This window comes from Doryrhamphus excisus, chromosome 9, assembly GCF_030265055.1.
Source record: "Doryrhamphus excisus isolate RoL2022-K1 chromosome 9, RoL_Dexc_1.0, whole genome shotgun sequence".
Taxonomy (NCBI): Eukaryota; Metazoa; Chordata; class Actinopteri; order Syngnathiformes; family Syngnathidae; genus Doryrhamphus; species Doryrhamphus excisus.
The window spans coordinates 20,327,666-20,355,000 of NC_080474.1; the positions used below are offsets into that span (position 1 = coordinate 20,327,666).

General features: G+C 37.1%; 1 protein-coding gene across 2 annotated transcripts in view; it reads right to left on the reverse strand.

Moving 5' to 3' along the window:
* Nucleotides 1-27,335, reverse strand: part of mid1 (midline 1) — a 47,885-nt gene that overhangs the window by 19,959 nt on the left and 591 nt on the right. Inside the window, exon 1 of one of the 2 annotated variants that reach the window (XM_058082270.1) lies at nucleotides 26,157-27,335. This exon is cut by the window's right edge and continues 591 nt beyond it. The gene's annotated coding sequence lies outside the window, so the exon portion shown is untranslated. Of the gene's footprint in view, nucleotides 1-3,680; nucleotides 3,933-26,156 lie in introns of those variants that run through there. The other variant, XM_058082269.1, reaches the window with a different exon arrangement.

Genomic DNA, 27,335 nt, shown 5'->3' on the forward strand with positions numbered 1-27,335 from the left:
CCTGATCTGAGATTAAGATGCGTGCTTCCTGCTTCCTGCTTCCGCTGCTGCGTCCTTTCATCGCTTTGTGTGCAGCAGCAGCTGTAGATTTAGTCAATAAATGTTGGTGCAGGTCTGGATATACGTAGGTGCATAGCAGAGATTTACGACTTCTACCAACCACAAAATGAGACATGAGGTCTCAATTGTCTTTTGTTGTCATTACATATGGAAGCCAATACAGGTTGGTGCAGAACTGGTAATGTTAATGGTAATGGTAATGGTTTGATTTCATTTGAACATGCATCAGATTACAATTGAATGCATCACATAATCAGTTCCCAGTTCCACATGTCCAAAAGGAGTAGGAAGAAGCAAAGCTTATTAAATCCTACCCCTCCATCTGGTACTTTTACAATCACTAACTGTTACATTTGTTCACTTCCTGCTTTCCGAATATGGTTTAAGGTTTTTTTTTTTAATTTTTAAAATGTTATTAATTTTTAATTTTTTTAATTTAATTTTTTTTAAATTTAAAAAACAGTTCCACATGTCCAAAAGGAGTAGGAGGAAGCAGCGCTTATTAAATCCCACCCATCCATCTGGTACTTTTACAATCATTAACTGTTACATTTGTTCACTTCCTGCTTTCCGAATATGGTTTAAGGTTTTGTTTTTTTTTCTTTAATTTTTAAATTTTACTAATTTTTAATTATTTTAATTTTAACATTTTTAATTAAAAAAAAACAGTTCCACATGTCCAAAAGGAGTAGGAAGAAGCAAAGCTTATTAAATCCTACCCCTCCATCTGGTACTTTTACAATCATTAACTGTTACATTTGTTCACTTCCTGCTTTCCGAATATGGTTTAAGGTTTTGTTTTTTTTTCTTTAATTTTTAAATTTTACTAATTTTTAATTATTTTAATTTTAACATTTTTAATTAAAAAAAACAGTTCCACATGTCCAAAAGGAGTAGGAAGAAGCAAAGCTTATTAAATCCTACCCCTCCATCTGGTACTTTTACAATCAGTAACTGTTACATTTGTTCACTTCCTGCTTTCCTAATATGGTATAAGGTTTTTTTTTATTTTTTTTAATTTTATTGATTTTTAATTTAAAAATTTTTAATTTAAAAAACAGTTCCACATGTCCAAAAGGAGTAGGAAGAAGCACAGCTTATTAAATCCTACCCCTCCATCTGGTACTTTTATAATCAGTAACTGTTACATTTGTTCACTTCCTGCTTTCCAAATATGGTTTAAGGGTTATTTTTATTTTTATTTTATTTTTTAAATTTTATTAATTTTTAATTTTTTAAATTAAAAAATATAAAACAGTTCCACATGTCCAAAAGGAGTAGGAAGAAGCAAAGCTTATTAAATCCTACCCCTCCAACTGGTACTTTTACAATCAGTAACTGTTACATTTGTTCACTTCCTGCTTTCCGAATATGGTTTAAGGTTTTTTTTTTTTATTTTTTTTTTTTTTACTTTTTAGTCCCGTACCGAAGTACGAGGTGATATGACTGGATAAAGGTGGTGATAAAGGTGGTGATCAAAACATTTCTACCTCCACCAATCACAAAATGAAACATAAGAGGGTCAACACCGACTTAACGAACTACCACAAAATGGTTGTTAAAGGTTAAGATGAAGGTCAAGGAAAATGGTGCAGATCTGGATAAAGGTGCGTATGGGGATTTATTTCACCTGCACCACTTGCCGAATATGAAGTTATGTTCATGTTTTTAGTTCCAAGAATGATTCAAAAGGTAATACATTTGGTGCAGATCTGGCCATCAAAGCATCTGTTCCATTCTGGAGGTGCTTTTGGACAACGCTGCTTTCTATTATTCTTCCTGCGTTCTCACTGTGTTGTTGAGGTCAGCTGCAAACTCTCATTTCCTGTGTGTGGCTTGGCACGTGCCGACGGTGAAGGAAAACACCAAGACCTTTCCAAAACCAAGAGGGGACTTTTGTCGTTGTTGTTTTGACAAACACGCACAAGAAAATATAGATTAAAAAAAAACTAGCCACTTGAAACACAACAATAATGATAATGTTTCTCTTTAAAGCAGACTAGTCATTTACAGAAGCCAAAAAGCAGTTTATTTTGGGCGACAGTCAAAGTGCACCACCGTGTGGCTGATTGTATTACTGCAATTGCTGGAGCACTTTCTGAATGCTGGAGATCACACCTTTAAATTATTATTGTTGCTATTCAAATGATGAATAAAATAAAAATATATCTACCTACCTATTAACTGAGAGAACAAAATATGTGTCTCAGAACAGATTATTATTAATATTCCATGTCTTGTTTGCTCTGATTTCCTACACAGTAATCTTTTTTTATTATTATTGGTTCCAGACCTGCAAGTATGATTCCTTATTTCTAAATGGAGCATTAAAAATACATTTTATGACCTTTTAACATCGTTAGAGCCCTTCACAGGAAATAACACCCCTATATGGTCATGTTTACACTGGTATTATCGAATAATGTATATATATGTAATAATAATTACATATGTAATAATAATATAATGTGTCCCGGTGATAGATGGGACTGTGTGGTGAGAGGACAGGAAGTTGACGTCGGGGTTCGGCGTTGAGTTTTGGCCCGACGTGTGTTCTTAGGGACTATTGTGTCTAGTGTGCGATAACGTGCAATAAAAGTATGTTGTTCTGGCACTCAAGTCTGAACCGTAACAGTAACACTAGTGACACCTAGTGACCAGTGTAGAATATTACATTTAATTAACGTCTTTGAATGCATCATTTGAATGCCTTATATTTCTATTTTACTTCATTTGTATGCTTAAAAATACTGCAAGGCAAGATTTTTAAAAAATTAATATATTAAAAATATTTGGATACAGATTTTTTTAAATTTAATTTTACATTATTATATTTTTAAAATTATATATCTTTATATAAAAAATATTTTAAAATATTTTATATAAATATTTTTATATATAAAATATTTTTATATACATTTTATATAATTTTATTTTCCAGTGTTATACAATGTGATAACATAATTATACCCATTATCATAAAAAAAATGGCAAAAATCCTTCAACTTTTCTTCAATAATATTGACTCCTTCAAGAGCCCTCATTCGTTACCATGGCGACACCTCCACGTCTGTTTGTCTCTGGGGCGATCGACACTCTCTGGTGGGAAGATGTCAAACATTCCTCCTTACAGGAACCAGATAAGTAACCAATTAGCAGGACGGACCATGAAAACAAACCCGCCGTGTCCCGACATTGTCGCTCTAAAAAAAAAAACTGTCGGCACGATAATAAACAAACGCTTTGGCATTGTCAAGGTCATGAGGTGAGCAGGTAACGCATGAAAGGTCGTGTTATCGCTTTGAAAGCAATAAAAACTTTTATGACTCACAGAAACCACATAAGCACAAGTTCCGTTCCAAAAGGAAATGAATGCTCGGGTTCGATTTAAATAGACGCCTCCTCGACAAAATAGCCGGGATTGACTATGAAAGAAGTTCTACTCCTGCTTTTGATGGCTTCCTGCTTAGTCATCCCCTCCCCTTTGGGAATGGAGCGATGAAAACACGAAGGAATCAGTAAACACAAGAAGGCCTTCCTCCCGTGTTAAAATTCAAGATGGTGTTTTCTCGAGCAACGACACGACACGACACGAACGCACAAACGCCAAAGTGACTTACCCGCCTCATGATGACATCCATCAGTCAGCAAGAAGAGAGCATTCAAGTGTCGGACAAAGCAGTGCTGTGACTGACTGACTGACTGACTGACTGACTGAGTCAGTGAGTGAACTTTGGCCGCCGTCGCTCCTGCCTGCTCCTGCCTGCTCCTGCCTGCTCCTGCCTGCTCCTGCCTGCTCCTGCCTGCTCCTCCTCATCCACTCACACCAGCAGGAGGAGGATCGAAACTTTCCGCCCGGCCTCTCTTCTCGTTTCTATCGAGCCACTTTTTAGGCACGCATGCATACGGCCCTGCACATTGCTGCAGCGGGGGGGGGAGTGGTGTGTGGGGGGGTGGGCGGGGGTGGGGGGCTAGAGCATGGAAAGAGGCCACGGCTCTCCACAAACATTCTAATAGACGAGGACACTGAACGCACCAGCAGCATATTTGTCTGAATGGAATGATGACACACGATCACTATAACTGTAGTTATGATTTAGTTATGATATGAGTTATTGATTATTGCAGTTGGCAAGGTATGGTACTCGGGTTTGGAGTATTTTATCATTGTATATAGTACACTAAAATCGTCATGTGTTAGTTTTTATGTTCGTATTTGATGTTTTTTCCCCACTATCTAATATAGTATCTAATCCTGTATAAAATATGACTTTTGTATGGATTATTATTATTATTATTCTTTATAATTATTATATAATTATAATTATAATAATTGTTATATATAATATATAATAATATATAATATAGCTTCGGAACCATAGATTAAATAGTAACTTTATAATTATAATTATAATAATTATATTATATATTATAATTATATATTATTATATTTTATATATTATATTATTTTATTATATATTTATTATATATTATAATTATTATATTTTATATATTATATTATTTTATTATATATTTATTATATATAATAATTATAAATAATAATAATAAATAATAATAATATAATATATAATTATTATAATTATAAAGTTATTATTTAACCCATGGGTATAATAATTATTATAATTATAATTATATAATAATTATAAATAATAATATATATATAAATATATATTATATTCATTCATTCATTCATTCATTTGCAACTGTATTGAGTTCTGACTGCTGATTGGATGAGTAAGAGACAGGGGGAGGGGCACCAGTGTGTGCCTAAATTGAGCATTTTCAAAAATAAAAATGGCTCCATGAACTAAAACACAAATGTAATGCATTCAATGTGCGTATTCCGTGCATCCAAGCACTCACCAAAACAACAGGATTTTATTGCAGGCTTGAACTATCTCACATTAAGCACAATAATAACAATAACATAATAATAATCCAAAAGGAGAAAACCCACACATGCAAACTCCACACAGAGATGGCCGAGGGTGGATTTGAACCCTGGTCTCCTAGCTGTGAGGTCTGCATGCTAACCACTCGACCACCGTGCAACCCTAATCAAGTTGCATTTCCATAAAACTGCATTAATATGATTAATATTACAGTATCGATTGATACTGTAATCATGAGTATTGGTAAGCTAGCAGTAAGACCAACATCCGTATTAACCCATCTATCCATCCAACCATCAACAATCTATACGCTTCATCCAGTGGAAGGTCAAAGGAAGCAGGGGGCGGGGTCTCTATTTTCTAATCAATAGGAAGCCAATAGGAAGACACACTGCGGCGCGCTCACGTGGCTGGAAAAATCATTAACGTAACGAGACATAATACCGTTTGATTGGCGGCTAAATCCTCATGTGAACAGGCCTCAATGAGCACGTGCCGCAGTTTGAATATCAATATCAACCCAACTTAAACACAACTAGCACTGAGATTAGCGATACAAGTTTGGAGACTCCATATTGTCCATAGGTATGAATGTGAGTGTGAATGGTTGTTTGTCTATATGTGCCCTGTGATTGGCTGGCCACCAGTCCAGGGGTGTACCCCGCCTCTCGACCCAAAGACAGCTGGGATAGGCTCCAGCAGCCCAGCAACCCATGTGAGGATAAGCGGTAAGAAAATGAATGAATGAAATATATATATAGTAGTAAGTAGTAGTACACATTGGAAAAAAAAAATCTAAAAAAATGTGATATCAGTCGGTATCAGATTTTTTTCCCGATCATGAAAACCGATATTAAATTATTATAATCCACCCCAGGCGATATGTCATGTTACACATATTGGTATCAGCTGATATCGGGATCGGAAATTGACAGTTAACAATATCAGCAAAAAAAACCCAATATCGGACATTGTTAAAAAAAATTATGAGATTTTGAGAATAAAGTAAAAAATTACAAGAATAATTTTGTCCATTTATGGACATTTTTATCTATAAAACAAGTTGGAAATGTACGAAAAAAAGCGGTACATTTACAAGAAAAAAGCCAATTTAAGAGAATAAAGTCATCAATAGAGGAGGCAAAAAAGAAGTAGTACATTTTGAGGTCTGCGCGCAAACCACTCGACCGCCGTGCAGCTGAGTGTAAATATGATGTCTCATATTTTAGTCACCATTTAGTTGCAGTCGGACAATATCGGACATCCCTAAAAAATAATGAAATTTTGAGACAAATTGAGAAAAATTGAAGATAATAAAGTCAAAAATTTACAAGAAAAATTTTGTCTATTTATGGGAAAACAAGTTGTAAATTTACGAGAAAAATTTAAGAGAATAAAGTCATAAATTTCAGAGAATAATTTCGTCCATTTATGGGAAAACAAGTTGTACATTTACGAGAAAAATTTAAGGGAATAAAGTAAAAAAATTAAGGGAATAAAGTAAAAAATTTACAAGAATAATTTTGTCCATTTATGGGAAAACAAGTTGTACATTTACGTAAAAAAGGGGTACATTTACAAGAAAAATTTATGAGAATAAAGTCATAAATTTAGGAGGCAAAAAAGTAGTAGTACATTGACAGAAATTAGTCATAAATATATGAGAAAAAAGTCATATTACCTTTTCATGTCCCCTTTTTATAGCCAACTCAGATTTAGAGATTTGAGATTACGGCAATAGTGTCGTAAATTTACCATGAAAAACTTAAGTTGAACTCAAGTCTCCTAGCTGTGAGGTCTGCGCGCAAACCACTTGACCGCCGTGCAACTGAGTGTAAATATGATGTCTCATTTTTTTGTCACTATTTAGTTGCAGTCGGACAATATCGGACATCCCTGAAAAAAATTATGAAATTTTGAGAATAAAGTAAAAAATTTACGAGAATAATTTCATCCACTTATGGAAAAACAAGTAGTACATTTACAAGAAAAATTTAAGAGAATAAAGTCAAAAATTTACGAGAATAATTTTGTCCATTTATGGGAAAACAAGTTGTACATTTACCGAAAAAGGGTACATTTACGAGAACAATTTACCATGAAAAACTTGAGGTCTGCGCGCAAACCACTCGACCGCCGTGCAGCTGAGTGTAAATATGATGTCTCATAATTTATTATTTTTTTTCATTTATGAAAAAAGGGGTACATTTACGAGAAAAAATTAAGGGAATAAAGTCATAAATTTAGGAGGCAAAAAAGTATTAGTACAAATATCTGTATCTGGCTTGGAGCCCATACACAATCACTTTCCTTCTCACTTTGTGTGTAACGTTTGCAGTTATCGGATGGAACAAGTCGGGCTTGACCTTGTCATGTCAGCCTACAGCATCAACGCACGGCGAATGATGTGTAATAAAAACCCCCGACGTAGCCTGCGGGGGTTGGAGTAAGTATGAAAATACATGTGAGTGCACTGAAAACAAGCGAGATTGTCAGGAATGTTTGATAACACGCAGGCGTCATCATCATGGCAAAAAAAAAAAAAATGAATGCAAGCTTTTGGGTTGCATTTTTGTTATTTATGACAGAATTTAAGGTGATACTCATTTTTGAAAAAAAAAAAAAAAAGGTGAATGCAAGCTTTTGGGTTGCATTTTTGTTATTTATGACAGAATTTAAGGTGACACTCATTTTGGAAAAAAAAAAAAAGTGAATGCAAGCTTTTGGGTTGCATTTTTGTTATTTATGACAGAATTTAAGGTGACACTCATTTTGGAAAAAAAAAAAAAAGGTGAATGCAAACTTTTGGGTTGCATTTTTGTTATTTATGACAGAATTTAAGGTGACACTCATTTAAAAAAAAAAAAAAAAAAAGGTGAATGCAAGCTTTTGGGTTGCATTTTTGTTATTTATGACAGAATTTAAGGTGACACTCATTTTGGAAAAAAAAAAAAAAAAGTGAATGCAAGCTTTTGGGTTGCATTTTTTTTATTTATGACAGAATTTAAGGTGACACTCATTTTTGAAAAAAAAAAAAAGTGAATGCAAGCTTTTGGGTTGCATTTTTGTTATTTATGACAGAATTTAAGGTGACACTCATTTTGGAAAAAAAAAAAAGTGAATGCAAGCTTTTGGGTTGCATTTTTGTTATTTATGACAGAATTTAAGGTAACACTCATTTTGGAAAAAAAAAAAAAGGTGAATGCAAGCTTTTGGGTTGCATTTTTGTTATTTATGACAGAATTTAAGGTAACACTCATTTTGGAAAAAAAAAAAAAAAAGTGAATGCAAGCTTTTGGGTTGCATTTTTGTTATTTATGACAGAATTTAAGGTGACACTCATTTTGGAAAAAAAAAAAAAAAAAAAAAAAAAAAAAGAATCTTACCTCTCCGCCATGCATCTGTCCAAAGTGAGCACAGAAAAGGAATATTTCCTCTCACAAAACACCAGTTTTCCTCGTCTAAGCTCAAACTGCGTCCTCAGTCTCAGCTCTACCTCCCAAAAAAAAAAAAAAAAAAAAAAAAAATGTCTCCTCAGTCGCTAATCCTCTCTCAAGGAAGCCCGGGCCGCACCAAATGCTTCAACGTGATGTTTTTTTTTTTTTTGCTATTATTTTCTTAGTTGGCATCATTAACTTTGCCCCATGAGAAAATCACAGCACCTCCTTCCTGTGGGAGGCTGTCAATCACACGTGATGACGAGGAGGAGGAGGAGGAGGAGGAGGCACGGACCCTGCATGATGAATGGGAATTCTGGGCCGGATGGGCACACAGCTGAGCCAGTTTTAATAGCATTCCTAATTGGCTTCTACGCACTAAATAGCCACTAGTGAGTAAAAATGTCTTTTTAAATAATTCAGCATCCAGTCGGGACACTCGGCAGGGGGGGGGCCCGAGAGGAGGAGTGTATAAAGCATCCGTTGCCATGGTATTGTAACGAGACCGCAAACGCATCCCGGCGTCGGAGCCAAATGCCACTCTGATCTTTTCACTGGCGCAACCTTCAGCTCCGTCACGGCCGCTTGTTTGTTTCTTAGTCCGAACCCCCCCCCACCCCCCGCCCGCTGTCCGTCAACGCCCGGCTCCCTGCGGCATCCTCCGGCTAATCCCGACGTTTGTTGAGACACTTTTAATACTTGAAGAGGGGTCATTCCGCTCCCGGTGACCGCAGCTAAACTGCTGGAAAAAAAACAATGAATGAATTAAGACAAGGCGCCCTGGTGATCCGACTCCTTAAACGTCTTTGGACGTTTGGGGATTTTTAAGCGGAACGCTGCAACCCGAGCATCCGCTTCCCGATCCTGCAGATGGGACACCTTGTTCTTAAGTACTCCATGATCAGGCCATCGAAAAATAAGTTGTCACGCCCCCCTTAAAGTAAAAGTAAGTATGTGTAGAACAATGCTATATCTATTGTATCAGTGTTGCGCAACTTTGATTGTGCTATGTGAGTGTGTATGTGTAAAGAAGGCCTTAAAGGTGTAGTAGCGTCTTTTTTTTTGCTGGCGTCCTCCGGTTTTTATATTTTCCATGTATTTTAATTTTTCTTAAAAAAAAACAACTGACTATAACTGACTATAGGGGTGTTATTTTATGTCTAGAGGGCTCTAATAATGTCCGTTCATTCATTCATTTTCTATCGCTTTTCCTCACTAGGGTCGTATGGGGGTGTTGGAGCCTATCCCACCTGTCTTCGAGGCGAGAGGCGGGGTACACCCTGGACTGGTGGCCGGCCAATCACAGGGCACATATAGACAAACAACCATTCACACTCACATTCATACCTATGGACAATTTGGAGTGGCTAATTAACCTAGCATGTTTGTGGAATGTGGGAGGAAACCGGAGTACCCGGAGAAAACCCGGGGAGAACATGCAAACTCCACACACAGATGGCCGAGAGTGGGAATTGAACCCTGGTCTCCTAGCTGTGAGGTCTGCGCACTAACCACCAGACCGCCGTGCCGCCTACTCCATGATCAGAGCATCGAAAAATAAGTTGCCACGCCCCCCTTAAAGTAAAAGTAAGTATGTGTAGAACAATGCTATATCTATTGTATCAGTGTTGCGCAACTTTGATTGTGCTATGTGAGTGTGTATGTGTAAAGAAGGCCTTAAAGGTGTAGTAGCGTCTTTTTTTTTTGCTGGCGTCCTCCGGTTTTTATATTTTCCATGTATTTTAATTTTTCTTAAAAAAAACAACTGACTATAGGGGTGTTATTTTATGTCTGGAGGGCTCTAATAATGTCCGTTCATTCATTCATTTTCTACCGCTTTTCCTCACGAGGGTCGTATGGGGGTGCTGGAGCCTATCCCAGCTGTCTTCGGGCGAGAGGCGGGGTACACCCTGGAGCCCAGCCAATCACAGGGCACATATAGACAAACAACCATTCACACTCACATTCATACCTATGGACAATTTGGAGTGGCTAATTAACCTAGCATGTTTTTGGAATGTGGGAGGAAACCGGAGTACCCGGAGAAAACCCGGGGAGAACATGCAAACTCCACACAGAGATGGCCGAGGGTGGGAATTGAACCCTGGTCTCCTAGCTGTGAGGTCTGCGCACTAACCACCAGACCGCCGTGCCGCCTACTCCATGATCAGACCATCGAAAAATAAGTTGCCACGCCCCCCTTAAAGTAAAAGTAAGTATGTGTAGAACAATGCTATATCTATTGTATCAGTGTTGCGCAACTTTGATTGTGCTATGTGAGTGTGTATGTGTAAAGAAGGCCTTAAAGGTGTAGTAGCGTCTTTTTTTTCGCTGGCGTCCTCCGGTTTTTATATTTTCCATGTATTTTAATTTTTCTTAAAAAAAACAACTGACTATAACTGACTATAGGGGTGTTATTTTATGTCTAGAGGGCTCTAATAATGTCCGTTCATTCATTCATTTTCTACCGCTTTTCCTCACGAGGGTCGTATGGGGGTGCTGGAGCCTATCCCAGCTGTCTTGGGGCGAGAGGCGGGGTACACCCTGGACTGGTGGCCAGCCAATCACAGGGCACATATAGACAAACAACCATTCACACTCACATTCAGGCGGTAGAAAATGAATGAATGAGTGTAAAGGTGACTGTAGGGGTGTTATTTAAGGTCTAGAGGACTCTAATAATGTTAAAAAATGCATGCGTAGGTTTTCTCCGGGTACTCCGGTTTCCTCCCACATTCCAAAAACATGCTAGGTTAATTAGCCACTCCAAATTGTCCATAGGTATGAATGTGAGTGTGAATGGTTGTTTGTCTATATGTGCCCTGTGATTGGCTGTCGACCAGTCCGGGGTGTACCCACGCCTCTTGCCCGAAGACAGCTGGGATAGGCTCCAGCACCCTCCGCGACCCTTGTGACGACAAGCGGTAGAAAATGAATGAATGAGTGTAAAGGTGACTGTAGGGGTGTTATTTAAGGTCTAGAGGACTCTAATAATGTTTAAAAATGTATTTAGAAGGTAATGAACGGGTTCTCGGCTGCACGGCGGTTGAGTGGTTAGCGCGCAGACCTCACAGCTAGGAGACCCGGGTTCAATTCCACCCTCGGCCATGTCTGTGTGGAGTTTGCATGTTCTCCCCGTGCATGCGTGGGTTTTTTCCGGGTACTCCGGTTTCCTCCCACATTCCAAAAACATGCTAGGTTAATTAGCGACTCCAAATTGTCCATAGGTATGAATGTGAGTGTGAATGGTTGTTTGTCTATATGTGCCCTGAGATTGGCTGGCCACCAGTCCAGGGTGTACCCCACCTCTCGCCCAAAGGAAAAGCGGTAGAAAATGTTTTTGGAATGTGGGAGGAAACCGGAATACCCGGAGAAAACCCACACATGCACAGGTAGAACATGCAAATTAGAAAAAATCAGAGCTTTTTCTCCCTGTCACTCACACACAGCAGTGTCCTGAAGTGACCCGGTCTTTTTATGCATCATGTAACAAGTGCAGCAGTACCGTCCGACTCCAACACAATGAAAAGATATTGAAAAGTGGGCCGGATATTTCGGTCCCTTTCATCATGGAAATGCCAGAGCGCTACGGTGGTTGACGCTTCTCCTAATTTTATCCTACACAAACACCCCTGTCACCTCCTTATGTAAAACACCCCCATTCACATTCGTCACTTCTCATTGGTGTCATCCCTGTGATAATTTACAGCCAGGAAATCGACTTGAAAGTGTCAGCGCTCCCGCCCCGCAGCTATAAACATCCATAAATTGTCTGGGAAGTAATGACTTCACCTCGCCACCGTGAGTCTCATTGTCAGATTCATCTTGGTGCAATAAAGTGGAATAAAACAGCTGACATTTATATTTGGACCACGCTGACATTTCAATCCGGGGGGGATGGGGAATGGGGGGGGGGGGGGGATCTGGCGAGGTCAATACGCCTTGCCGAGTCCGGGGTCAACCCAAAGTTAGGTCCCAACTTCAATATTACATTGTTGTGTCCACTATATTGAGTAATACGAATGCAAATGTGACTATAGGGGTGTTATTTCATGTCTAGAGAGCTCTAATAATGTTAAAACCTATAGTGTTGTGTCCACTATATTGACTAATACGAGTGCAAATGTGACTATAGGGGTGTTATTTCATGTCTAGAGAGCTCTAATAATGTTAAAACCTATATTGTTGTGTCCACTATATTGAGTAATACAAATGCAAATGTGACTATAGGGGTGTTATTTAATGTCTAGAGTGCTCTAATAATGTTAAAACCTATATTGTTGTGTCCACTATATTGAGTAATACGAGCGCAAATGTGACTATAGGGGTGTTATTTCATGTCTAGAGAGCTCTAATAATGTTAAAACCTATATTGTTGTGTCCACTATATTGAGTAATACGAGCGCAAATGTGACTATAGGGGTGTTATTTCATGTCTAGAGAGCTCTAATCATGTTAAAATCTGCATTGTTGTGTCCACTATATTGAGTAATACGAGCGCAAATGTGACTATAGGGGTGTTATTTCATGTCTAGAGAGCTCTAATCATGTTAAAATCTGCATTGTTGTGTCCACTATATTGAGTAATATGAGCGCAAATGTGACTATAGGGGTGTTATTTCATGTCTAGAGCTCTAATAATGTTAAAACCTATATTTTTGTGTCCACTATATTGAGTAATACGAATGCAAATGTGACTATAGGGGTGTTATTTTATGTCTTCGGAGCTCTAATAATGTTAAAACCTATATTGTTGCGTCCACTATATTGAGTAATATGAGCGCAAATGTGACTATAGGGGTGTTATTTCATGTCTAGAGAGCTCTAATAATGTTAAAACCGATATTGTTGTGTCCACTATATTGAGTAATACGAATACAAATGTGACTATAGGGGTGTTATTTCATGTCTAGAGAGCTCTAATAATGTTAAAACCTATATTGTTGTGTCCACTATATTGAGTAATACAAATGTAAATGTGACTATAGGGGTGTTATTTCATGTCTAGAGAGCTCTAATAATGTAAAAATCTACATTGTTGTGTCCACTATATTGAGTAATATGAATGCAAATGTGACTATAGGGGTGTTATTTCATGTCTAGAAAGCTCTAATAATGTTAAAATCTACATTGTTGTGTCCACTATATTGAGTAATACAAATGCAAATGTGACTATAGGGGTGTTATTTCATGTCTAGAGAGCTCTAATAATGTTAAAATCTACATTGTTGTGTCCACTATATTGAGTAATACGAGCGCAAATGTGACTATAGGGGTGTTATTTCATGTCTAGGGAGCTCTAATAATGTTAAAACCTATATTGTTGTGTCCACTATATTGAGTAATACGAATGCAAATGTGACTATAGGGGTGTTATTTCATGTCTAGAGAGCTCTAATAATGTTAAAACCTATATTGTTGTGTCCACTATATTGAGTAATACGAGCGCAAATGTGACTATAGGGGTGTTATTTCATGTCTAGAGAGCTCTAATAATGTTAAAACCTAGATTGTTGTGGCCACTATATTGAGTAATACGAATGCAAATGTGACTATAGGGGTGTTATTTCATGTCTAGAGAGCTCTAATAATGTTAAAACCTATATTGTTGTGTCCACTATATTGAGTAATACGAATGCAAATGTGACTATAGGGGTGTTATTTCATGTCCAGAGAGCTCTAATAATGTTAAAATCGATATTGTTGTGTCCACTATATTGAGTAATACGAATGCCAATGTGACTATAGGGGTGTTATTTCATGTCTAGAGAGCTCTAATAATGTTAAAACCTATATTGTTGTGTCCACTATATTGAGTAATACGAATGCAAATGTGACTATAGGGGTGTTATTTCATGTCTAGAGAGCTCTAATAATGTTAAAACCTATATTGTTGTGTCCACTATATTGAGTAATACGAGTGCAAATGTGACTATAGGGGTGTTATTTCATGTCTAGAGAGCTCTAATAATGTTAAAACCTATATTGTTGTGTCCACTATATTGAGTAATACGAGCGCAAATGTGACTATAGGGGTGTTATTTCATGTCTAGAGAGCTCTAATAATGTTAAAATCTACATTGTTGTGTCCACTATATTGAGTAATACGAGCGCAAATGTGACTATAGGGGTGTTATTTCATGTCTAGAGAGCTCTAATAATGTTAAAATCTATATTGTTGTGTCCACTATATTGAGTAATACGAATGCAAATGTGACTATAGGGGTGTTATTTCATGTCTAGAGAGCTCTAATAATGTTAAAACCGATATTGTTGTGTCCACTATATTGAATAATACGAATGCAAATATGACTATAGGGGTGTTATTTCATGTCTAGAGAGCTCTAATAATGTTAAAATCTACATTGTTGTGTCCACTATATTGAGTAATACGAGCGCAAATGTGACTATAGGGGTGTTATTTCATGTCTAGAGAGCTCTAATAATGTTAAAACCTATATTGTTGTGTCCACTATATTGAGTAATATGAGCGCAAATGTGACTATAGGGGTGTTATTTCATGTCTAGAGCTCTAATAATGTTAAAACCTATATTTTTGTGTCCACTATATTGAGTAATACGAATGCAAATGTGACTATAGGGGTGTTATTTCATGTCCAGAGAGCTCTAATAATGTTAAAATCTACATTGTTGTGTCCACTATATTGAGTAATACGAGCGCAAATGTGACTATAGGGGTGTTATTTCATGTCTAGAGAGCTCTAATAATGTTAAAACCTATATTGTTGTGTCCACTATATTGAGTAACACGAATGCAAATGTGACTATAGGGGTGTTATTTCATGTCTAGAGAGCTCTAATAATGTTTAAACCGATATTGTTGTGTCCACTATATTGAGTAATATGAATGCAAATGTGACTATAGGGGTGTTATTTCATGTCTAGAGAGCTCTATTAATGTTAAAACCTGTATTGTTGTGTCCACTATATTAAGTAATACGAGCGCAAATGTGACTATAGGGGTGTTATTTCATGTCTAGGGAGCTCTAATAATGTTAAAACCTATATTGTTGTGTCCACTATATTGAGTAATACGAGCGCAAATGTGACTATAGGGGTGTTATGTCAGTGGTTGGAAATCACTGCTCTACACAACCAAGTATTTGACATTGACTGTCACATTACAGCAACTCTTGACAAAGAAGAAATAGTTTTCCTTCCAACTCGATCCGCCTCATAATCCCACTCCTAATCAAGTCCAGAGGTTGCGACGCTGACAGAAACAATTCCATCTTTTATTTATATAAGCTTACATAAGTCTGGAAAAATAGCCGTGCTGTGCTGTACAAATAGTCCTTAATCAATATGTAACATGGCTGTCAAAGTACTTATAATGTTGAAAACAAATGAATATTCATAGCTGCTTAAATAAGGCCATTTGCAGCCTGGAGCAAATGTTCCACTTGCCAGTTGGCGCACGACGACTGGAAGAAAAAGGAGTTGATAAGAAGCAAAGAGGATGAAATATGATTTTTTTTTTTAAATATAACTAAAAAGTACATGAACTCTGATCCATGTGGGTTGAATCGGAACTGAGATAGGAAAGGATTCGGCGAGCTTGCCACAAAGTAGAAATCAATATTACTAAATTAAATATTCTCACAGTTACAGCACAGAAAACCAGTTTATGACTTTTTAAAAGACAGTTTTTAATGTTATTAGAGCTCCGTAGACATAAAGTAACACCCCTATAGTCACCTTTTATTCCTATTATTCTTTGTTTACACCACATTACGCAGGCTACAGGATGACTGCCAGGACATACAGCCGCCATTAAGATAATATATGACATAATTAGTAGTACCACAAGGGTACATTTCAGGTTTGCAGTACAAGAGCAAACGAAGTGCAAAAACAGGGTAATACAAATCATCTAGTTATACACCGTACTGCATATACAGCTAAAGTATACAGTATACATGTTGACCAATTCACATTTATTTCACGGTTATTGCACTTGTTTATTGCACAGTTATTGCACAGGATTTTTTTTTTTTTTTTAGCAGTTTTTATTATAGCGTTTGATAGAACGTTCTCATTCAAGTATGTGTTGGGAGGGGCATAGCATACAAATAGCTAGCATCACAAGCAACCAAGCTAACTCGCTCTCTACAATTTACTAAAAACTTACTCAACACCAAAGATATATTTATATATAGTTTTTTCCGTGTACAAGACAAAAAAAAAGTGATGATGCAACTCCCCACTAATGCGTTTCAGTTGAGAACAATTTAAGCCATAAAAACGGCCACAAGGTGGCAGAAGTGTACATATGTCATCGAAATTAACGTCTCATCAATTTAAGATTACTGACACCTAGTGGCCAAAATACTACATTTAATTTGTCTTGCAATATTTTTGGACTCATAATATACCACAGTCTACCAAGAAGTATCGATCATTTATGAAGTAATTGTTGTACTTTTTTAAAAAACCACGACAAAGAGATGGACGGCTGAATACAAAGTCTGAGTACATTTTGGTTTTTAGTCCAACCTGGACACAACAATATAGGTTTTAACATTATTAGAGCTCTCTAGACATGAAATAACACCCCTATAGTCACATTTGCATTCGTATTACTCAATATAGTGGACACAACAATATAGGTTTTAACATTATTAGAGCTCTCTAGACATGAAATAACACCCCTATAGTCACATTTGCTTTCGTATTACTCAATATAGTGGACACAATAATATAGGTTTTAACATTATTAGAGCTCTCTAGACATGAAATAACACCCCTATCGTCACATTTGCGCTCGTATTACTCAATATAGTGGACACAACAATATAGGTTTTAATATTTTTAGAGCTCTCTACATATGAAATAACACCCCTATAGTCACATTTGCGCTCGTATTACTCAATATAGTGGAGACAACAATATAGGTTTTAACATTATTAGAGCTCTCTAGACATGAAATAACACCCCTATCGTCACATTTGCGCTCGTATTACTCAATATAGTGGACACAACAATATAGGTTTTAATATTTTTAGAGCTCTCTACATATGAAATAACACCCCTATAGTCACATTTGCACTCGTATTACTCAATATAGTGGACACAACACATCAATTTAAGATTACTGACACCTAGTGGCCAAAATACTACATTTAATTTGTTTTGCAATATTTTTGGACTCATAATATACCACAGTATAACAAGAAGTATCGATCATTTATGAAGTAATTGTTGTACTTTTTTTGAAAAACCACGACAAAGATATGGACGGCTGAATACAAAGTCTGAGTACATTTTGTTTTTTTAGTCCAACCTTTTGAAACAGACGGTGTTCTGGGGGTGCACGAGTGCTGTCAAAGCTGGGGCGCTACGGTTCTTCAGTTTGCCTATCAGTTTTATCCCACTTATGTAGCACGTAGTTAGCTGTAACACAATTCTAACATAGGGACTGCACGGTGATGGAGTGGTTACCGCGCAGACCTCACAGCTAGGGGACCAGGGTTCAATTCCACCCTCGGTCATCTCTGTGTGGAGTTTGCATGTTCTCCCCGCTATTAGGTTAAAAACTGTATTTGATGCCTAAATGGTGGAGAGCCCTGACATCTCCAAGCTAACAACAAAGCTAGTGTCGAGTCAAGGTCTTTGCACTGTCCCGCATGAGTCCAAGTCCACATGACCCAAATCCCAGCATGGCATCCCCAACTAAGCAGAACTACAGAAACACAAAAAAACCTTTGAATTCATGAAAACCACCAAAAAGCAAAGTCAGCCTGACTTACATGCGATCCACAGAGGATGTGATGTGCATCTCCCGCTCAAGCCTCAGCCTCAGCATCTATTCCAAAAGACTCAAAGAAAACATGCAGCCAGACGACCACCCCTCCTTTCATGCCCCACCCTGAACCCCAGCCTGCCCCGAGGCCACAGCCGGAGGCTCATGCAAGCGGAAAATGTGCCCTGGAAGCGTCACTTCCGCAGGCAAGCTCCATGGATGCTGTATCCTTTTGGGGCCCCCACTCCCACCCTTTAGAACCCCCCACCTCTCAAGGGGTAAGACAAAGAGGTAGCAAATGAAGAGACAGAGCAGAAGGGGAGGGGGGCGTAAGACCCAAACAGATGGTATCGGTCTCCAGGGCTGGGGCGGTCACATGTGGGCATCATATGGGCCCCCGCTAAACAGTCATCATCAGAGGGTGGCCGGGTAAGGGGAGGGGCCCCCGCACATGCTCAGAAGCCTAATTGACTTAACACCGACTTGTTTTTTTTTTTTTGCCATCAAGGATGTCTTTTTAAGTCTTGATGCCGACAAGAAGCAATGGCGGTGGCGGGAGTTCAGTATTTTAATTGCTTTCTTCCCTCCGGGGATGGGACGGGGGTGGGGTTGGGGGCGGGGGGTGGGGGGGTCTGCCACCCATAAGACGCAATCAAAGCAAACAATCCAAATGAAATGCACAAGATGAAACCCAAGCCAATTTACACTGGCTGTAATTTACTTTTCCCTTTTGATGAAATTAAAGGTGCGATTAGTGAGAGAGGCGACGTTACAAAACAGCGAGTGTTGACATGCGTCTGGGGTGATCGTGGATGATTGGCTGGGAAGATAATATTAATTTATATATATATATATATATATATATATATATATATATATATATATATATATATATATATATATGTATATACACCTTTTGTTGTGTTGTTTTATTGCTTCATTGTAGGTTTTATGCTTTCTTTGTAGCACTTTGAGATTTCTGTAATGTAAAGTGCAATATAAATAACATTTATTATTATTATTATTATTATTATTATAATACACACTAGACACTTTCTTTTAGTTATTGCTGCATGTTCTTTATTTTGGCAATTGGATTTATGTTGTTTATAGTTGTGTTCGTAACAGTAGTAGCATAATTGTCATTGCTAGTATGATATTATTTTATTTGTAAAATGTATAATTAATTAACATGTATAATTAAATGTAAAAAAATGTAAAATCAATTAATATCAGATAAATTAGTTATTTTAATAAATGTATTATTATTGGTATTTTAAACTATTGTATTTGTATTTACAGTTTCCATTGTTTTTTACAAACATAGCTCAGTTTTTATTGTGTTGCTGTTTATTATTACTATTTACAGTAATCACTCATTTATCACCGTGTAATTAGTTCCAGACCTGGCCGTGATAAGTGAATTTCCGCAAAATATGAGTCCTTATTTAAAAATGTTTTCATAGTTAAAGCAACCTTCTAAATGTAGATTTCAACATTATTAGAGCTCTCTAGACGTGAAATAACACCCCTATAGTCACATTTGCGCTCGTATTACTCAATATAGTGGACACAACAATATAGGTTTTAACATTATTAGAGCTCTCTAGACATGAAATAACACCCCTATAGTCACATTTGTATTCATATTACTCAATATAGTGGACACAACAATATAGGTTTGAACATTATTAGAGCTCTCTAGACATGAAATAACACCCCTATAGTCACATTTGCGCTCGTATTACTCAATATAGTGGACACAACAATATAGGTTTTAATATTTTTAGAGCTCTCTACATATGAAATAACACCCCTATAGTCACATTTGCGCTCGTATTACTCAATATAGTGGACACAATAATATAGGTTTTAATATTTTTAGAGCTCTCTACATATGAAATAACACCCCTATAGTCACATTTGCACTCGTATTACTCAATATAGTGGACACAACAATATAGGTTTTAACATTATTAGAGCTCTCTAGATGTGAAATAACACTCCTATAGTCACATTTGCGCTCGTGTCATCTGAATGCCTTATATTTGTATTTTAGTTAATTTAACAATTTTAATGCTTGAAAATTGTTAATTTGGGTGAAATATACATGAAAATTGCCTAATTATTCATATTTTTGAGTAATATTAGGTCATGGTCAACAATAAAATTGCATGATTTACTAATATATTTTTGAAAAAACAAGCAAAGCGGGAAGTGGCGAGAGATTACTGAAGTCATAATCCATAATTTCTATGTGCTTTTCAGTTCATGTTGGTTAAAAAGCTAAAGAAAGTGCCAATAATATCACTCCGTGTTAATTGGGGGAGAAACCCGCCCTCAAATTGAATGGGTTGGTCCTGCCCACTTGAGTGCTTTTTGCATAAACCAAACAAATAAAAAGCTTCCTCGTGTCATCGAACGCACCACTAAATTTGATCACAATCTGTTCGTTAGTTTTTATGAACTCCTGCTGGCACAAACACAAATAAAAATCACACGTCCTTGGCAGAGTTCATTAATTCTTCTCTGATAATGTCATCAAACGCTGTATTATACCGATAATCATTATGATGTTTTTTTTTAATGCAGCTATGGTATTGGATCCCTAATAATCAAACAGCTAAAATAATGCATAAGGCTAAAAATAAGCAATTAGCTAAAAATGTAATCCAATACTTCTCTACAAGAGAGGAGAAATATGATCTCAGGGAAGAAGTACATTTGAAACACTTGAAACAAAACAAAAAATTATAAATATTTTTTAAAAACTAAAAAAAAATTAATACAATTTTATAAAATAAATTAATAAATAAAATAAATTTGCTAAATACAAGGATAAAGAGTCATGATGTGCTATATATATCACTATATTGACACTTACTATGGTACACATTATGGCATTGGATGCTCATATCACCTCCTATTTTGGTACAGGAAACAAAATAAAAAAAATTGTTACAAAAATTAAAAAACTAAAAAAAAATTAATACAATTTAATAAAATAAATTAATAAATAAAATAAATTTGCTAAATACAAGGATGAAGAGTCTTGAATCAGTCATGATGTGCTATATATATCACTATATTGACACTTACTATGGTACACATTATGGCATTGGATGCTCATATCACCTCCTATTTTGGTACGGGAAACAAAACAAAAAAAATTAAAAAATTTTTTAAAAACTAAAAAAAAATTATTAAAATTTAATAAAATTAATTAATAAATAAAATAAATTTGCTAAATACAAGGATGAAGAGTCTTGAACCAGTCATGATGTGCTATATATATCACTATATTGACACGCACTATGGTACCCATTATGGCATTGGATGCTCATATCACCTCCTATTTTGGTACAGGAAACAAAATAAAAAAATTCAACAAAAAAATGTAAAAAAAATTTTTTTAAATAAAATTTAATAAAATAAATTAATAAATAAATACTTCAGTACGGGAGAAAAACAAATAATAAAAAAAAAAAAAAAAAAAAAAAACTATATTAGGAAAGCAGGAAGTGAACAAATGTAACAGTTAGTGATTGTAAAAGTACCAGATGGAGGGGTAGGATTTAATAAGCTTTGCTTCTTCCTACTCCTTTTGGACATGTGGAACTGGGAACTGATTATGTGATGCATTCAATTGTAATCTGATGCATGTTCAAATGAAATAAAACCATTACCATTACCATTACCATTACCATTACCATAATAGAGTGGGTAAGGAATATTTAGGTTAGTGAATACACACGTGTGAGAATCTGCCTTGAGAAAAATCAGTAGCAACAGATTTCGCCTTCAAGGTCAGATCAGATACGGGAATTTACAAAACTGGAGCAGAAAAGAGAAAGAAAACAAGTTTGTTTATATTCACAAAGAAAAGCTGTTATATGCCCGGGTGTATTTTTACACCGCTTGACAACACAGTTTTGGGAAGCAAAGGCAGGAGAATATTGTGTGTGGGGGCAAGACATTGTTTTTGAAAGGCGCCTGCCGCATTCTTTGCTGCTTGGAGAACTTTCTAATTGGTTCCAGCCTCTGGCGGGCGTTAAACAGAAGAAGAGTCATGCCTTTATCACAAATCTCCCCTCCAGTGAGATTAACTCATCACAGGAGATAGTAGGGAAAGTCAGGCAGTGTGCCAAGTGCGTACACACACGCACACACAAACACACACTCACTGTAATAAGGTGTTTTTTTTTTTAGAATTTGTTTATATTTACTTGAAATGCTACACATTTTACAGGGATAGTTGGGATTTTTTTTAACATAAAGTTGTATGACATCTCCATCAGTAGCGTAGTGCATCAACGCTGACTTACTCCCAACTTTGTCCCTTTTATTAAATTTTTTTAATTAAGTTTTTTGTTTTTTTTTAAATTTGTAATTACATTTTTTTTATTTTCTTAATTTTTAAATTTTTATTTTTTTTAATTTATTAACTCTTAATTCTTTTTAATTTTTCAAAGTTTTTAATTTAAAAAAAGTGTTCCACATGTCCAAAAGGAGTAGGAAGAAGCAAAGCTTATTAAATCCTACCCCTCCATCTGGTACTTTTACAATCAGTAACTGTTACATTTGTTCACTTCCTGCCTGTATAATATAATTTAAGTTTCTTTATTAATGTATTTATGTATTCATTAAATTTTTAATTAAAATTTTTTGTATTTTTTAAAAATTTGTAATAAAAAAAGTTGAATTTTCTTAATTTTTACATTTTTAATTTTTTAAAATTTTATTAACTCTTAATTCTTTCAAATTTTTTTAAGTTTTTAATTAAAAAAAAAGTTCCACATGTCCAAAAGGAGTAGGAAGAAGCAAAGCTTATTAAATTCTACCCCTCCATCTGGTACTTTTACAATCCAATTTTTGTATTTTTTAATTGTTATTATTATTATTATTATTTATCATTAATAATAATAATTAATATTCTGAATTAGTATTAATTATTAATAATAATTATTATATATTTTTTAACTTTTTTTTTTTTTTTTACAAAATCAGACCTCACAATCGCTCCACGTTACATTACACATAATGAAGGGAGGAAAGTTAACTAAAAAAGAACGAAAGTATTCCTAACAAAGTATTTTTCAGTCTCACGCAGATAACTAGTTTTCATACAGTATAATTTATTGGACTGCGTACATAACCTCAAAATGTCAAGGACGGACCCGTATACTGTAAAAGGTAACGGTACCAAATATTGTTCTTTAAGGGCTGCCATTGCTTTTGCTTCAATGACATTTGTTTCCTCCCAGCCTCTTGGGGGGGTGTCATGGGTAAAAATGGCTCCCTTAAGGTTAAATGACAACATGATCTGTGTTGTGGATTAGCAAAACCCGCGCATAAACAAACAAACATCATCTCCATGACAACAAATATTTTACATTTCTCCAACATGGCCTCTCTCTGTCAGGGATTATTATTCCTCGTTTAGGATGGATTAAACATTAAGAGTTACTGCAATGCATCAAAGATAAAATAATGTTCTTGAACTGAACAGCTGATGAGTCCATACACACACACACACACACACACACATACACACACCTGCACATCCACACAGACAGATGGGGGCGGCCCATTTCCATCCACACTTATTGCTTCTGACAACAAGAGTGAGCGAGCATCCGCTCCCCGCCCTTGTCCAAACAAGCAGCACCCAGAGAGCTAACAGCTGCTGATGGAGATGCTTTTTCCACTTTAATTGGAATTTAGGGGAGCCAGATTAAAAACAACGCATGAATACAAATGATAATATAGTGGAATTAGCTGTCTTCTCTGTACCGTTGGAAATAAGCCGGGCCTGTTTCAGTCTTTCAAGGTTATCATCGACGCCCCATAGTGCCGTTAATTGGCATTTAAGCTAACTTTGGCTCAACTTTGCGGTCAATTTGAAAAGTTTGCCTACGGGCCTGCTGTAATAACTACACTTCATAACTTGAAAAATGGTTCCATATGAGAGGAAAAAGTATTAATAAGTATATTGCACAACACAGCGGCGACAGAACCAATGTTGTAGTAGCAGTAAGGAGCAAACTGCTTAACACTACTGATGAGTTCATTGTAAACAACAGTGTAGCCTGCTTGCGTTTTACACCAATACTTGAGTTTAAAGCGCATGCAGCAGCAGATGAAGCTGCTGACCACTCGTGATACTTCAAATTCACCTTAAAATATTTGATCCCCTCCCCTAAAACTGCATATGCGTACAACAGGCATTCAACAGTACCCCCCGGCGACAGAGCAAACTGCTTAACACTACTGATGAGTTCATTGTAAACAACAGTGTAGCCTGCTTGCGTTTTACACCAATACTTAGTAGTTGAAGCTGCTGACCACTCATGATACTTTAAATTTACCTTAAAATATTTGAGCCCCTCCCCCCAAAAACTGCATATGCGTACAACAAGCATTCAACAGTACCCCTCTTGCATAGCTGATGTAGTGTAGTACATTAGACAGTGCAGATGTACTTAACGGAGTAACCTATGAGTCAATAAACTTTATGAAAAACTGCATATGCGTACAACAAGCATTCAACAGTACCCCCCTTGCATAGCTGATGTAGTGTAGTGCATTAGACAGTGCAGATGTACTTAACGGAGTAACCTATACGTGAATAAACTTTATGAAAAACTGCATATGCGTACAACAAGCATTCAACAGTACCCCCCTTGCATAGCTGATGTAGTGTAGTATATTAGACAGTGCAGATGTACTTAACGGAGTAACCTATGAGTGAATAAACTTTATGAAAAACTGCATATGCGTACAACAAGCATTCAACAGTACCCCCCTCTCTGCATAGTTGGTGTAGTGTAGTACATTAGACAGTGCAGATGTACTTACCGGAGTAACCTATGAGTGAATAAACTTTATGAAAAACTGCATATGCGTACAATAAGCATTCAACAGTACCCCCTTGCATCGCTGATGTAGTGTAGTACAATAGACAATGCAGATGTACTTAACGGAGTAACCTATACGTGAATAAACTTTATGAAAAACTGCATATGCGTACAACAAGCATTCAACAGTACCCCCCTTGCGTAGCTGATGTAGTGTAGTACATTAGACGATGCAGATGTACTTTACGGAGTACCCTATACATGAATAAACTTTATGAAAAACTGCATATGCGTACAACAAGCATTCAACAGTACCCCCCCTTGCATAGCTGGTGTAGTGTAGTACATTAGACAGTGCAGATGTACTTAACGGAGTAACCTGTGAGTGAATAAACTTTATGAACGCAGTTCCAGAGCTTGAGGAGATTTATGCCAAGTATTTTATAAAAAAAGAACGTTTTAAAAACAAGGAGTGCAGTCGTGAGTCACGGCAACCGCAAAACCAGATGGCGGAATGGCGAGAAGCGGAATTCTGCATTTCTTACACACGAGTTTGAATCCGACCAAAACAAAGCGCCCTGACCCGTGTTGCACGTTTCTAGTATTTTAATTGCAAAGCAGTACTTTTCAGACATCAGCGGAGGTGCAAACAAGACTGAGCTTGTTTTTTTTTTGTTTTTTTTTTAAAGACAGCACATCCAGCTTCCTCTTACTTCAAATCGATTCCCCCCGCCCCCTCCCACCCAGCACTCTCACGATTAATACTTTGCAGCACCTTTTCAAGCCTGAGCTTGGCTGTGTGTGTGTGTGTGTGTGCATTTGTTCATCAAGTGTTTATGTAGTTTGTGCTGTGCTATGCTGTGCTGGGCGCTATCTTCATTTCCATAAATTAGCATCCAAGTATTACAGGATATAAAAAGACTTGAAGTGTGGCTGCAGCTTTATTTGGGTTTATGCATGAGGATTTATGCCCTCCGAGTCACCTCAGCCTCACTAGCTTGGCTAGTCTGTAAAACGCAGATAAAAGACCTGCATCTAATTTGTATAAACTACCCACACCCCCCCCCCGCCCGGCCCGGCCCCGGCCCCAGAGCTGCCAGTGGGTATTTCTCTATCCAGATCTTACCTGCTTCCCCATGGCTGCGGTGCTAAGTGTTCCTCCCTGGTGGATGGTAGTAGGGCCAGAGCTGAGTGCAAAGCATTAGGCGGCTGCTGTGATTCCCGGAGGTAAACAAGGCAGGAGGCAGGAGGTGGAAGGTGTTCTGCCTCTGCTGTACACTCCCATTATCGGGGTGTGTGCACACATACTTCACTGACATGGACTGGCTGTCATCTCTGCTGCAGGTTTACACAGGAGCATGAAGAGCCTCTGGGGGGGGGGGGGGGGGAGAAAGTGCATTAACCCTTCCGTGGACTGGAGCAAAGCAGACCAAGCGCACACTTCCACAACATTATTAGAGTTAACATTATTAGAGCCCTCTCGACATGAAATAACACCCCTATAGTCACTTTTACACTCGTATTAGACATTTATTCATTCATTCATTTTCTATCGCTTATCCTCACAAAGGTCATGGGGGTGCTGGAGCCTATCCCAGCCGTGCTAGGGCGAGAGGCGGGGTACACCCTGCACTGGTCGCCAGCCAATCACAGGGCACATATAGACAAACAACTCACATTCATACCTATGGGCAAACAAACTATGGACACAGAGACAGACGCAGGCCAAGGGTGGAATTGAACTCGGGTTTATAAGCTGCGAGGCCTGCACGGTAACCACTTCACCACCGTGCAGCCCTGTATTAATTAGACATTCATTCATTCATTCATTTTCTACCGCTTTTTCCTCACGAGGGTCGCGGGGGTGCTGGAGCCTATCCCAGCTGTCTTCAGGGGAGAGGCGGGGTACACCCTGGACTGGTGGCCAGCCAATCACAGGGCACATATAGACAAACAACCATTCACACTCACATTCATAACCATTGACAAACAAACTATGGACACAGAGACAGACGCAGGCCAAGGGTGGAATTGAACTTGGGTCTCCGAGCTGCGAGGCCTGCACGCTAAACACTCCACCACCGTGCAGCCCTGTATTAATTAGACATAATAAGATAAAATAAAAGAAAATATACACCTAGCTTACGGTTTGTTTCATTCCATATGCTTACCACATGTTTATATAGTAATAATACTTATGTATTTGTATATTATTAGTGTGTCAGTATAGTATGTACTTTGAATGCTTTTTTTTTTAAATATTCAAGTTTGTTTATCCATTTTTAATCTGGTAAATGCTTAATTA